Genomic DNA, 14,823 nt, shown 5'->3' with positions numbered 1-14,823 from the left:
GGGTGTTTAAGCTCAGTCTGACTGACCCGCCCCTTTAAGAGCCGGCCGGCGCCTGTAGGTCTCGTGCTTTCCCGTAATTGAGTCCACCTGCGCTGCGCCCGTCCGCGTCGATATTGAGTAGCGCCTGACCTTTTGCGCCTTAAGAGCACCGTGCAACGGCTGATTTAGCGCCTCAATCCCCTTTGGGGGCGATGCAACCCAATATCGCGCCAGGCGGCGATAAGTTTCGTCTGGCTATAAACTTTGCGCATCGCCAGTTCTAACGCCTCAAGCGGGGCTATACCCAATTTCTAGGCCATAATATATGTGTTTTTGGAATTCATATTGCATTCACTTATATTACAGGAAACTCTCGATTTACCGGCACCTAAAATAACCGGAAATCTCTGTTAACCGGCAAAATTCAGGAGTAGGTTCAGGTAAGTTTTACTTCATATTAGTGGCCGTTCCTGGATCTGTAGCTGTGTAACTGGGGTTCCTGCACTTGTTGCTAAGCAACAGGGACGCTTGGTCTGTGGCCGGGGTTCCTGCGCCTGTTGCTAAGCAACAGGGAAGCCTGGATTTGTTGCTGTGTACGGAGCTCTCGTACCTTTTACTATACTTCTCTGTAATCCGGACTTTTTGATAAATCGGCACCACGCCGGTCCCGTCGGTGCTGGATAATAAAGAGTTTCCTGTACATAGATTAACATTTTGAAAGATGAATGAATTAGTGCCCCCAGTGGCTCGGGAGGTAAATGCAACAGATGGCTTGGGATTGAGCCACTGGGGGATTGAGCCTTGGGACCTGTAAGGGTGGTTTCAGTTAACTTAATGTTCAGGTGTGGCTCAGCCCAATACTACAGCACACCTGAAGTTACTTCTACAACCTGAGGGACAACATGAGGTGTTGCTCAGATTTCGCTAGATGTTCGAAAGATCGAACAAATAGGTTCGCAATTTCCCTTTAGGGTTCAAATGTAAGTTTGGTCTGAACAAACACACAGGCAACAGATTTCGTGTACAAAGGTTTATCTTTAATAAATGCTTAACAAACACCGTTCATTATTTAAAGTACAATTCCAAAATATAAGACTCACAACTTATATTGATATTACCCTGATTTTGTCCGAGGTGATCAATCTCTGTCCAAACCTCTACGTAGGGTTTCTGTCCCCAGGTCCCTGCTGTCGAGTGTTGCTCCTAGGTCCTCGCTTCCTATCTGGGATTTTTCCTCCTGGCTTATACTATCCTATAATCTGTCCCATCTCTTTGGTTACACATTTGTTACTGTCCCTGCATCCTGATGATTAGTTTACCCTATTCTACATCCTGTCTCATCTCCTTGATTAGTTTACGTCTTACTTCATTTAACTGCCGTCTGTAGTGACCTCACTCGTGCCTGACGAGGTTACCTACGAGTCCTCTGTTTAGAACATTCCTGAACCTCTGCATTATTTATCCATTATCCCTTACACATGGTGATTCCTTCACTTTATTTCAGTTTTCTTACATAGCTTCCATGAGGCAAATCTTGATGTACTGGTTTCTTGCCATTCTGGTAATGTCCTAATACCGCTCAATTTTTGTGGGCCACCCATTTGCATAACTATTCTCAGTTCCAAAGGCAGATTTGGATGGGTCTAGGGTCTCTAAAAAGTTAATTGTTTTATACAATAATCTCTACTTTATGATATCAGAGAGCAACAGCCTCTATTGTGCAATATAAAACAAGCACCAGTTGTTCTTCCATTACCTGCCGATAGCAGTGAGTCTGCTTTCTTTGCAAAAAATGAGGGGCGAGCGGCAAAATGTATTTCTCATCATGTCCGGCAGTTTGGATTTTATGTATGGCAGGTGTTGTAGTTTGTGACCTAAGATACCCCTAGGATAAGTCGGAAGAGGTCACATGGAAACAGAAGTAAGTTCTCCTTATCTATCTGTGTCATTGAGGTCACCCATCTTCAGTTGTATGTTTATTTTAATTGCAGGTTAAGCACCCAGGCATCTCACATGAACTTGCCAGCAAGAGAGGTGATAGAGTGGCCTGGGTGTAATTCTCCCTTGAAGTTCCTCTACTTCCACAGGAAGTGCCTGGCCGCCATCTGAAAAAGTTGAACAGGAAAACTCTGAGACCTCAGTTTTGGATCCATATCCCATCCTTATCCCATAATGCACTGTTGTTCCAACATACTGCGCTACAGCACCACCTCCATCTTTGATTATTTTATCAAAAGTATCCATCTTGGGTGTGGAAGCAATTAAATTATCTGTAGGTTAATTTTAAACACAGTTGTACTAAAAGAAAAAGAAAGACTTACATTTATATAGCGCCTTTCACGACCACCAGACATCTCAAAGCACTTTACAGTCAATGAAGTACTTTTTGGAGTGTAGTGTAATGTGGGAAACGCGGCTGCCAATTTGTGCACAGCTCCCACAAACAGCAATGTGATAATGACCAGTTAAACTGTTTTAGTGATGTTGATTGAGGGATAAATATTGGCCAGGACACCAGGGATAACTCCCCTACTCTTCTTCGAAATAGTGCCATGGAATCTTTTACGTCCACCTGAGAGAGCAGACTTTTAACTTTTTTGTCAAATTTTTTGTCTTATAATACTCCTGTGCAGCGCCTTAGGACATTTTACTACATTAAAGGCGCTATATAAATACAAGTTGCTGTTGTAATGTCTCATCCAAAAGTTGGCACCTCCAACAGTGCAGCACTCCCTCAGCACCGCACTGGCGTGTCAGCCTAGCTTTATGTGCTCAAGTCCCTGGAGTGGGACTATGAACCCACAACCTTCTGACTCAGAGGCGAGTGTGCTACCAGCTGAGCCACAGCTGACATTAAAAGCTCTATAATGATAAAGCGGATTAGATCATGCAGACAGAAATAGAACCAGAGACTTGAATTCTGCCCCTAGATATACTAATCGCACAATTCAGGAAACTTTGCATTTTTCAATCTTTAATGACCTCTAACTCAGGTAATGGCTGTTCCTATGTCCCTCCCACTACAAGTACACAGAAAATCTTGGAATGTTTTACGCATATAAACATTTCTATATAAGAAATGAAGAACTAAAATTGGAAATCACCATCGCACTTGATCGTTGTTAGAAATTAGTGCAAGCGCAGCGATTGTTGTCTTGTACACATGAAATGTGAGTAAATGTCATTGGGCAGAGCTGTTTCAATACAAACCACAGTCTATTCCGTACAAGTAACAATAAGTTCACCAAATAATTGTCAGCTACCTCCATCACCTGAACCTATCCTGGCATGAATGGCACATAATATTACATCCACTACTTAAAGAAATCAATAAATTTCATATATGTTATATACAGTCAATGATAAATCTTGATTATCCGCAGGAAGTAAGATCTGATTAATATTCTTTAAATGTCATAAGCATTTCTACAGTCATGGGAACATCATCAGAGACTGAAGAAATAATGGAGGCTATTAAATCTCACTAGCAGAAAGATGCAGAACTAAAAATAGAATGAAAAGCCCACAAATAATTGAAATAACTTAAGTCACAAGAGATAACAGATAGAGTTTTTCCTCAACGGTTCAGTTGCTAGATGCACCTTGACTCTAAGTCACAAACTGTGGGAAGATCCCACTTTTAATCTTCAGTTTGTGCTGAGGTAGTTGATCTCAGTCGGAAGATAGTGGTGTTACCAAGATTTGCCTCATTATCCCAATACGTGGCGGGCGGGGGTGGTGGTGGCGGGAATCAGGGTGAATCAGCCAGGGTTGCCTTTCTCAATAATTATCTAGTGATAGCTGCTAGAAATACATGCATGTACATTGACACCAGATAATGACAGGATTGAGCTTGGCTATGATTGCCTCCATGCGCGGAAATCCTGCCAACAATCACTGTCCAAGCTTACATGTAAAGAATGCCCGCTTGGGTATGGTATCAGAAAACCATTACCATCTATGGAACCAAACCCCAATATGAGACATCAGCTTCAGATGGTTGGAAAAGAAAGGGGGGGGAATGGGTGGAGGGAAATTAAATGATTGAAAAAATAAAAGAAAAACAACTGATAATCAGGGAGTAGTTTCAAGGCTCTATTCCAACTGCAGTATGGAGACAACATCATCTGCGCATTGATTAGATTACAGCTTTCTGATTTCCCAAGTGCCCATTATTTTCTCTATGTAATGAACAGAAACTTTTGTATTTCTGATCTACTACCAGTAATTTTATCAGCTGCAAAACTATAATGTAACCAAAGAATGAAACATTTTAAAAAAGGAACATAACAATACAAAATAGACAAGGGTACACAGCATGTTGGTGCTCAATATACCATGTTGTAGGACACAAGTTCGCAACTAACCTCTCCCACACAGTGAGTTTGCAATCAGAGCTTTTATTGCCAGGAAGGAGACACCGAACAGCAGCTATGCTTAGTCACACGGGGAGGGAAGAGTGAGTTGACGAGAAATGCTCTTGTACATCTGGTTGTGGCTGTTTAAGAGTAATGTCGGCAGGACAGCGACCTCTGAGCTGTCTGCTTCCCTCATGGCCAAGGAATGGTGCAAAGAAATGGGAGGAATCTAAAAGTGGAAAAGGGGAGACAATACAATGAAACAAGAAGAGAAGTGCAAGCGAGACCAAGAGCGTTGAACTCAGTGTTCGCCCTATAGTCAGAGGCATGTCTTCACTTGAAGCAGTTCAAGTGAATTGTGTCTGCAGAAATTCATGGTTACAGTCAAGCTTTATGCCGTGAAACCTAAACTATAATATAGCGTGGAGTGGTGTGGGTTTTAGCAACAATGTGAACGGGACCTGTCATCATTATATGAGGAATGATCAGATGATTTGGGTGCAGTGTTACACCATTTTACGAATGTCAATGATTTGCTTGGTTTTTTTTGTCAATACACTGTGACATGTGTAAAGTCTTTGATGTTTAGGATTACAAAGACTACTGCATCATGGGATACTGCAAATTCACTGCCGCAACCACTTAGAGTGACTGTAAACATTCACAAGGCAGCACAATTAGGTGAAGGCACATTTGGACCATTATGTGAAGTGGCACCCGGTAGAATCCACTGTGAAGAGCTGAGTGAATTATTCGTGGCAGGAGGAAAGGGAAGATAAACCAACAATAGCATTCCAAACCAAAGTCCGCCAAAGGACAAAAACCCAATCCAGCACCATTACCCAACAATTTGGATTAACAACTGCATTAAAATTAATGCATTTGATTTGCACACAGTAATTTCAAGGCTCAGATTACTGATTAGCCTCAGGGCCCAGGCTAGTGAAGGGGGAAAAAATCATTCATTTTCAATGACCCCAGCAGAAAGTGATCATGTGTGGACGTCAAGTGAAGACAGGATTGAGTGACCATGATACTCCCGATAGTCCAATAGCCTGCCAAACCCCATTAGTAAGGATCACATATGAAGAATTACCTGTTGGTTAAGATGGTGGCTTGTGCTTAAAGAACCACGGCCTGGATTTTAACTGCCAGTGGAATCCTGGCGAGTTAATCTCCCGCCCAACCGCGGCAGAATGAGACCCCGCCAATTTTAACGGCTGAGCTTCATTTCAATCCTGCCAACCGGCTTCTCATATATTCTGGGCGGGGTGCGGCGGGGAAAATCACGTGGCCCCGAGCTCGCGCGCTGACAGCAGGTAAGTGGTGGGATCGGCAGCCTGGCCGTCCCGCGGGGGTTCTGCGATCGGGAGGGGGGGTATCACGTTTACAGCAGGGGAAGCTTAAGCTTTCCGTGTGGTGCCCAGATGAACACTCGTGCTCCTGGCTCCACAAGGAAAGTAAAAGAAACATTTGAGAAATTTCACTTTTTTTGGACCTCCTCTGGCCACGATCCTCTTCGCCCCTGGGTTGGCCTGGTGGGAAACTCACTGCCACTTCCCGCTCAAACCGCCAAGTAAAAATTACAGGAGGCTCACGATGACTTCATCGGGATCTGACATGCCTGTGTTAAAAAGGACCTCGCTGGCTTTGGGCGGCTGTCTTTGGTGCCTGCTCAGGATGGCAGGTGAAAATTGGAACCTGTCAACTTCTGGCAGCTCCAGTGGGGAAGTAACTTGGCTGATTTCACCTACACACCGGCCCAATTTCTGCCAGGGTTAAGATTGCCCCCATGGGGCGGGGGGTGCAATTTTAACTTAACCCACCCGTCGGGAAACTGACGAGATCGGTTGCAACGCTGATTTTACACCCAGTCAATGGAGAGTAATATTGGGCGGGGTGTAAAATACATGATCCACCCAATCCCATGGGTTTCTCACCCCCTAAGTTAGGTTAACATTACTCCCAGAATGACTGCGAGCATATTGTTGTCTGTGTAAATGTTTTTATTCTGTTTTACATTGCTTTAAATTGTTTCGAAAGCTATTGTTTCGATCGCCACCTTAGGTGGTGATTGCGGGATACCATGCTCCAAGTGGGGAAGCATGCTTACAGAGGGCACGGATTGTAGATAGGGCTACAATTGTAACCCCAGCTCTCCGACCTGCAGTTCCTGTGAGCATGGCTCCCTGCTGGGAATATAGGATTGTGGAATCACCCCTCTTCTCTTCTAAGAAATACATTTTTTTTTTAAATTCATTCACGGGATGTGGAGGTCGCTGGCAAGGCCAGCATTTATTGCCCATCCCTAATTGCCCTCGAGAAGGTGGTGGCGAGCAGTGTCAGCTGTGGCTCAGTGGGTAACTCCCTCGCCTCTGAGTCAGGAGGTTGTGGGTTCGTAGTCCCACTCCAGAGCCTTGAGCACAATAATCGAGGCTGACATTCCAGTGCAGTGCTGAGGGAGTGCTGCACTGTCGGAGGTGCTGTCTTTCAGATGAGATGTTAAACCGAGGCCCCGTCTGCCCACTCAGGTGGACGTAAAAGATCCCATGGCACTATTTCAAAGAAGAGCAGGGGAGTTATCCCCGGTGTCCTGGCCAATATTAATCCCTCAATCAACATCACTAAAACAGATTATCCGGTCATTAACACATTGCTGTTTGTGTGAGCTTGCTGTGCGCAAATTGGCCGCCGCGTTTCCTACATCACAACAGTGACTACACTTCAAAAGTACTTCATTGGCTGTAAAGCGCTTTGAGATGTCCGGTGGTCGTGAAAGGCGCTATATAAATGCAAGTCTTTCTTCTTTCTTGAATACAACTGAATGGCTTGCTAGGCCATTTCAGGGGGCAGTTAAGAGTCAATCACATTGCTGTGGGTCTGGAGTCACATATAGGCCAGACCGGGTAAGGACAGTAGATTTCCTTCCCTAAAGGACATTAGTGAACCAGGTGGGTTATTATGACAATCCGATAGTTTCATGGTCACCATTACTGATACTAGCTTTTTATTCCAGATTTATTTAATTAACTGAATTTAAATTCCCCAGCTGCCCTGGTGGGATTTGAACTCATGTCTCCGGGTTATTAGTCCCGTCCTGCTGGATCACTGATACAAAAGCAAAATACTGCGGATGCTGGAAATCTGAAATAAAAACAGAAAATGCTGGAAATACTCAGCAGGTCAGGCAGCATCTGTGGACAGAGAAACAGAGTTAATGTTTCAGGTCAATGACCTTTCATCAGAACTGGAAAAAGTTAGAGATGTAACAGATTTTAAGCAAGTGGCAGGGAAAGCGGGGAGGGGAGGAAAGAACAAAAGGAAAGGTCTGTGATGGGTGGAAGGCAGTTGTGATTAAATGACAAAAAGTATGATTGGAAAAAGCAAAAGGAGATGGTAATGGAACAAGTAAAGAAATAAAATGACTCTAGAAGAGGTGTAAATGGGAATGGCAGAATCACCAACAGCTGCCATGTGAAAAAATAGGGGCAGAGGTTGTGGTTTGAAATTGTTGAACTTGATGTTGAGTCCAGAAGGCTCTAAAGTGCCTAATCGAAAGATGAGGTGCTGTTCCTCGAGCTTACGTTGAGCTTTGTTGGAACAATGCAAGAGGCCAAGGACAGAGAGGTCAGAGGGGGAGTGGAGCGGAGAATTAAAGTGACAGGTGAGCAGAAGCTCGGGGTCACACTTACGGACTGAACGGAGGTGTTCCGCAAAGCGGTCACCCAATCTGCATTTGTTCGCCCCAATGTAGAGGTGACCACATCGTGAGCAGCGAATACAGTATTCTAAATTGCAAGATGTACAAGTAAATCGCTGTTTCGCCTGTAAGGCCTGGACAGTGGGATGGAGGAGGTATATGGGCAGGTGTTGCATCTCCTGCGCTTGCACGGGAATGTGCCGTGGGAAGGGGAAGGGGTGTTGGGGGTGACTTGAGGAGTGGACCAGGGTGTCACGGAGGGAACGGTCCCTTTGGAATGCTGAAAGGGGAGGCGAGGGGAAGATGGGTTTGGTGGTGGGGTCATGCTGGATGTGGCGGAAATGGCGGAGGATGATCTGTTGAATGTGGAGGCTGGTGGGGTGAAAGGTGAGGACAAGGGGAACCCTAACATGGTTCTGGGGGGGAGGGGCAGGGGTGAGAGCAGAAGTGCGGGAAATGGAACGGACACGGTCAAGGGCCGTGTCAACCACGGTAGAGGGGAATCCTCAGTTGAGGAAAAAGGAAGACATATTGGAAGCACTAGTATGGAAGTTGGCATCGTCAGAACAGATGCGATGGAGATGGAGAAATTGGAAGAATGGAATAGAATCCTTACAGGAAGCGGGGTGCGAGGAAGTGTAGTCCAGGTAGCTGTGGGAGTCAGTGTGCTTATAGTGGATGTTTGTCGATAGCCTATCCCCAGAAATGGAGACAGAGAAGTCGAGGAAGGGAAGGGAAGAGTCGGAGATGGACCATGTGAAGTTAAGGGAAGGGTGGAAATTGGGAGCAAAGTGAATGAAATGTTCTAGTTCATGGTGAGAGCAGAAAGCGGCACCGATACAATCATCAATGTACTGGGAAAAGGGTAGGTGTAGGACTGAGGGAGGGGACCTGAGTAGGACTGGAACAAAGAATGTTTCATATATCCCACAAAAAGGCAGGCATAGCTTGGACCCATGCAGGTTCCCATCGCAATAGCTTTAATTTGGAGGAAGTGAATGGAGTCGAAGGAGAAGTTGTTCAATGTGAGAACAAGTTCAGCCAGGCAGAGGAGGGTGGTGGTGGATGGGGACAGGTTGAGCCTCTGTTCAAAGAAGAAGCGGAGCGCCCTCAGGCCATCCTGGTGGGGGATGGAGGTGTAGAGGGATTGGACGTCCATAGTGAAAAGGAGACGAATGGGGCCATGAAACTGGAAACTGTTAAAGTGGCAGAGGGTGTCGTAAGAATCGTGGATGTAGGTGGGAAGAGACTGGACAAGGGAAGGAAAATTAGAGTTGTGATAGGAAGAAATCAGTTCCGTGGGGCAAGAACAGGCTGAAACAATGTGTCTACCAGGGCAGTCCTGTTTGTGGATCTTGGGAAGGAGGTAGAAGCGGGCTGTGCGGGGTTGGGGGACTATGAGGTTGGCGGCCATGGAGGGACAATCTCCAGAAGAGATGAGGTCAGTGGCAGTCTTGGAAACAATGGCTTGATGTTCGGTAGTGGGGTCATAGTCCAGGGGAAGGTAGGAGGAGGTGTCAGAGAGTTGGCGTTCAGCCTCAGCAAGGTAGAGGTCAGTTCGCCAAACAACAACAGTGCCAGCTTGGATTACTAGTCCAGTAAAATAACCACTATGCTATTAGTCATAGTCATAGAGTCATAGTCATAGAGTTATACAGCACAGAAAGAGGCCCTTCGGCCCACCGTGTCTGCGCCGTCCATCAAGCCCTGTCTAATCTAATCCCATTTTCCAGCATTTGGTCCATAGCCTTGTATGCAATGGCATTTCAAGTGCTCATCCAAATGCTTCTTGAATGTTGTGAGGGTTCCTGCCTCTACCACCCTTTCAGGCAGTGAGTTCCAGACTCCAACCACCCTCTGGGTGAAAAAGTTCCTCCTCAAATCCCCTCTAAACCTCCTGCCCCTTACCTTGAATCTATGCCCCCTTGTTATTGACCCCCCTACTAAGGGGAAAAGTTCCTCTTTATCTACCCTATCTATGCCCCTCATCATTTTGTACACCTCAATCAGGTCCCCCCTCAGCCTTCTTTGCTCCAAGGAAAACAACCCCAGCCTGTTTAGTCTTTCTTCATAGCTGAGGCGCTCCATCCCAGGTAACACCCTGGTGAATCTTCTCTGCACCCTCTCCAAAGCAATCACATCCTTCCTATAGTGAGGCGACCAGAACTGCACACAGTACTCCAGCTGTGGCCTTACCAGCATTTTGTACAGCTCCATCATAACCTCCCTGCTCTTATATTCTATGCTCGGCTAATGAAGGCAAGTATCCCATATGCCTTTTTAACCACCTTATCTACCTGATCCGCTGCCTTCAGGGATCTATGTACATGTACACCAAGGTCCCTCTGACCCTCTGTGCTTCCTAGGGCCCTACCACTCATTGTGTATTCCCTTGCCTTATTTGTCCATCCAAAATGCATCACCTCGCACTTTTCAGGGTTAAATTCCATTTGCCACTTTTCCGCCCATCTGGCCAACCCGTTTATATCGTCCTGTAGCCTGAGGCTTTCCTCCTCGCAATTTACCACCCCACCAATTTTCGTGTCATCTGCGAACTTACTGATCATACCTTTTACATTCTCATCCAAATCATTTATGTAGATCACAAACAACAAGGGACCCAGCACCGATCCCTGAGGTACCCCACTGGATACAGGCTTCCAGTCACAAAAGCAACCTTCGACCATCACCCTCTGCCTCCTGCCACTCAGCCAGTTTAGGATCCAACGTGCCAAGGCACCCTGGATCCCATGGGCTCTTACCTTCTTGACCAGTCTCCTATGCGGGACTTTGTCAAAAGCCTTACTGAAGTCCATGTATACCACATCCACAGCATTTCCCTCATCCACACACCTAGTCACCCCCTCGAAAAATTCAATCAGATTGGTCAGACATGATTTACCCTTGACAAAGCCATGCTGACTATCCCCGATTAATCCTTGCCTCTCCAAGTGGAGACTAATTTTGTCCCTCAGAATTTTTTCCAATAATTTCCCTACCACAGATGTTAGGCTCACTGGCCTGTAATTCCCTGGTTTATCCCTGCTACCCTTCTTGAATAATGGTACTACGTTAGCTGTTCTCCAGTCCTCTGGTACATCCCCTGTGGCCAGAGAGGTTCTGAAAATTTGTGTCAGAGCCCCTGCAATCTCCTCCTTTGCCTCACACAGCAGCCTGGGATACATCTCGTCCGGGCCTGGGGATTTATCCACTTTTTGGCCTGCTAAAACCGCTAGTACCTCCTCCCTCTCGATGCTAATATGTTCAAGTATATCACAGTCCCCTTGCCCGATTTCTATGTCTACATCGTCTTCCTCCATAGTGAACACAGATGCAAAAAATTCATTTAAAACCCCGCCTACATCATCTGGCTCTACACACAGATTGCCACTTTGGTCCCTAATGGGCCCTACCCTTTCCCTGGTTATCCTCTTGCCCTTAATATACTTATAAAACATCTTAGGATTTTCCTTTATTTTGCTCGCCAGTGTTATTTCATGGCCCCTCCTCGCTCTCCTAATTTCTTTTTTAAGTATGCCCCTGCACTTTTTATACTCCTCTAGGGCTTCCTCCGTCTTTAGTCTTTTGTAACTGCCAAAAGCCCCCCTTTTTTCCCTAATGCATTTTTGTATATCCCTTGTCATCCAAGGTTCCCTTTGCTTGTTGGTACCACCCTTGACCTTTACGGGAACATGTTGGCGTTGTACTCTCTCTATTTCCCTTCTGAAAGTCTCCCACTGCTTTGATGTGGATTTTCCTATAAGTAGCTGCTCCCAGTCCACTTTGGCCAGCTCCTGCCTTATCATATTAAAATCGGCCTTCCCCCAATTTAGAACCCTTATTTCCGGGCCGTCTTTGTCTTTTTCCATGACCACCTTAAATCTCACCGAATTATGGTCACTGTCGCCAAAATGCTCTCCTACTGACACTTCCACCACTTGCCCGGCTACACTCCCTAGAATTAGGTCCAGTACCGCCCCCTCTCTTGTAGGACTTTCTACACGCTGGCTCAAAAAGCTCTCCTAGATGCACTTTAAGAATTCTGCACCCTCTAAGCCTTTCACACTCTGACTATCCCAATTAATATTGGGGAAGTTGAAATCCCCCACTATTATTACCCTATTATTTTCGCACTTCTCTGACATTTGCCTACATATCTGTTCCTCTATCTCCCCCTGACTGTTTGGGGGCCTATAGTACACTCCCAGCAAAGTGCTTGCCCCCTTTTTGTTTTAAGTTCTACCCATATGGCCTCATTAGAGGAACCCGCTAATATATCATCCCTCCTTACAGCAGTAATTGACTCCTTAATTAATATTGCAATACCCCCTCCCCTTTTACACCCCCCTCTGTCTCGCCTGAAGATTCTATACCCCGGAATATTGAGCTGCCAGTCCTGACCCTCCCTCAACCATGTCTCCGTGATAGCAACAATATCGTACTCCCATGTGTTCAACAACAACTTCAGTTCATCCACCTTATTTGCAAGACTCCTTGCATTAAAATAACTGCCTTCCAGCCTTGCCATATTCCCTTTTGCCTTCACATATTTGCTCTGCCTTCCCAGCTGACTTGTTTTTTCCTCCATATTTGGCTGTAATTCACCCCCTACTATAGCTCCACTCTGTATCCCATCCCCCTGCCAAGTTAATTTAAACCCCCCCCAACAGTGCTAGCAAACCACCCCGCAAGGATATTGGTCCCCCTCTGGTTCAGGTGTAAACCGTCCGACTTGTACAAGTCCCACCTTTCCCAGAAGCAGACCCAGTGATCCAGGAAACTAAAGCCCTCCGGAACCTGCTCTATAACCAGTCAGTAGGAGTGGTATAAGACTGTCCCATGTAATATACCTTCTGAATCTCTCTCCTGTAGGGAACTGTCTAATCTCTGTTGACTACACTTGACACCATGAATGTCCTGAGAGTGGAACTGTGAATACAATTCTACATCTTATCACTCTAGCACACTGCAATAACACACAGCCTCGCTGTGCCAAAATTATTTCATGAAAATGGCACATCAGTAGAACTGTAATCCCTCTCTGTCCTATTGAACTACAGCTAGTACTATTGGTATGGGAATTCTTTCATGCTATGTTGCATGAATGACACACATACCTATCCCTCAACATAATCCATTTTAGCCAAGCCTACATAGATAGGTTTACTCTGGCGAAGCGGACAACAGACCTGTGAGTAGGACCCAACTGGAAACAACTGAGGCTCAAATCCTGCGCTGACCAGTTTTGACCCTGTCTTACTGCCTGGCTCCCCAGCTGCTGACTCCTTTGAAGTTGCAGCCATTTAACTTTGTTCTAACCTATTGCTCAGATTAGATGGGCCTCTGTTTCATTAAACCACGTCTAAAATGTGAACAAAGCATGTACAGGTGCTCCATTCAAACTCCTAGTCGGCTGGGCCACCATCCAAAGAAACTTAAGAGCTTCATTTAACATTACCACAAAGTGTGCAGTTATGCATTCCAAAGACTTAAAGTAAGACTGTACATGAATATATGTCGGTCTGCGTGGGTAAACACTACATATTTGCAAATGAATCTTCTTTTTCTTCTTCGGCAGTCCCTCGGAACCGAGGATGACTTGCTTCCACATTAAAAATGAGTTTGCAGGTGACTGATGAGTCCAATGCGGGACCTACAGTCTCTGTCACAGGTGGGGCAGATGGTGGTTGAAGGGGCGGGTGGGTGGGGTGCTTGGGTTGACGTACGCTCCTTGCGCTCCTTGCGCTTGGCTTCCGCTTGCTCCCGGCGAAGAGACTCGAGGTGTTCGGCACCTTCCCGGATCAATATGGTCATATTGACAATACAACATGGTTCTGAACCTGGAAAAAATGCAACAGTTAATATCAGCATTACTGTTTTTCACTACAACAGATTATAATTCTTCAATAACATAGTTTGTAAAAAAAACTTGCATTTATGAAGCGCTTTCATAACCGCAGGATGTCCCAGAGCTCGTTACAGCCAATTAAGTACTTTGAAAGTGTAGTCACTGTTGTATTGTATGAAAATGTAAATAGAGTTTATTCAATAAATAATAAAGTTGGGTTGCTAGCAGTTATTGAAAGGAACAACTTGAATTTATATTGCATCTTACACATCCTCAAGATGTCACAAAGCTCTTCACAGCCAGTTAATTACTTTTTAAAGTGTATGCACTATTGTTATGCAATCAATTTGCACACAGCAAGGTCCCACAAACCGCAACAAAATAAATGATCGCGTAATCTGTTTGTGTGATGTTGGCTGAAGAATAAATGTTGGCCGGGAGAACTCTTCTGCTCTTCTTCAAATAATGCTATGGGATCTTTTACACCCACCTGAGCAACTAATGCTATGGGATCTTTTACACCCACCTGAGCAACTAATGCTGTGGGATCTTTTACACCCACCTGAGCAACTAATGCTATGGGATCTTTTACACCCACCTGAGCAACTAATGCTGTGGGATCTTTTACACCCACCTGAGCAACTAATGCTATGGGATCTTTTACACCCACCTGAGCAACTAATGCTATGGGATCTTTTGCACCCACCTGAGCAAATAATGCTGTGGGATCTTTTACACCCACCTGAGCAACTAATGCTATGGGATCTTTTACACCCACCTGAGCAGGAAGATGGGGCTTCAGTTTAACATCTCATTCGAAAGATGGCACCTTCACCCTTGCAGCTCTCCCTCAGTCCTGCACTGCAGGATCAACCTAGATTAAGGATCTTGCCAGCTTCCATTTTAACCTGCTCTTCTGTCATACGCCAGATGATCGA

At 45.5% G+C, this 14,823-nt stretch overlaps 1 long non-coding RNA gene across 1 annotated transcript; it reads right to left on the bottom strand.

Moving 5' to 3' along the window:
• Positions 1-1,006: 1,006 nt before the first annotated feature.
• LOC147108795 (uncharacterized) lies at positions 1,007-6,556 on the bottom strand. Its single transcript, XR_015080734.1, has 3 exons — positions 5,434-6,556; positions 4,347-4,566; positions 1,007-2,084 (listed from the first exon to the last, which is right to left on the bottom strand). It is a non-coding gene; the product is annotated as an uncharacterized LOC147108795 (long non-coding RNA).
• Positions 6,557-14,823: the final 8,267 nt, after the last annotated feature.

The sequence above is a fragment of the Somniosus microcephalus genome, chromosome 13 (assembly GCF_052327205.1).
Source record: "Somniosus microcephalus isolate GS21.2 chromosome 13, FLI_Smic_1.0, whole genome shotgun sequence".
Classification (NCBI taxonomy): Eukaryota; Metazoa; Chordata; class Chondrichthyes; order Squaliformes; family Somniosidae; genus Somniosus; species Somniosus microcephalus.
The sequence above is the reverse complement of the archived record's forward strand: the minus strand, read 5'-3'. Positions and strand labels throughout refer to the sequence as shown.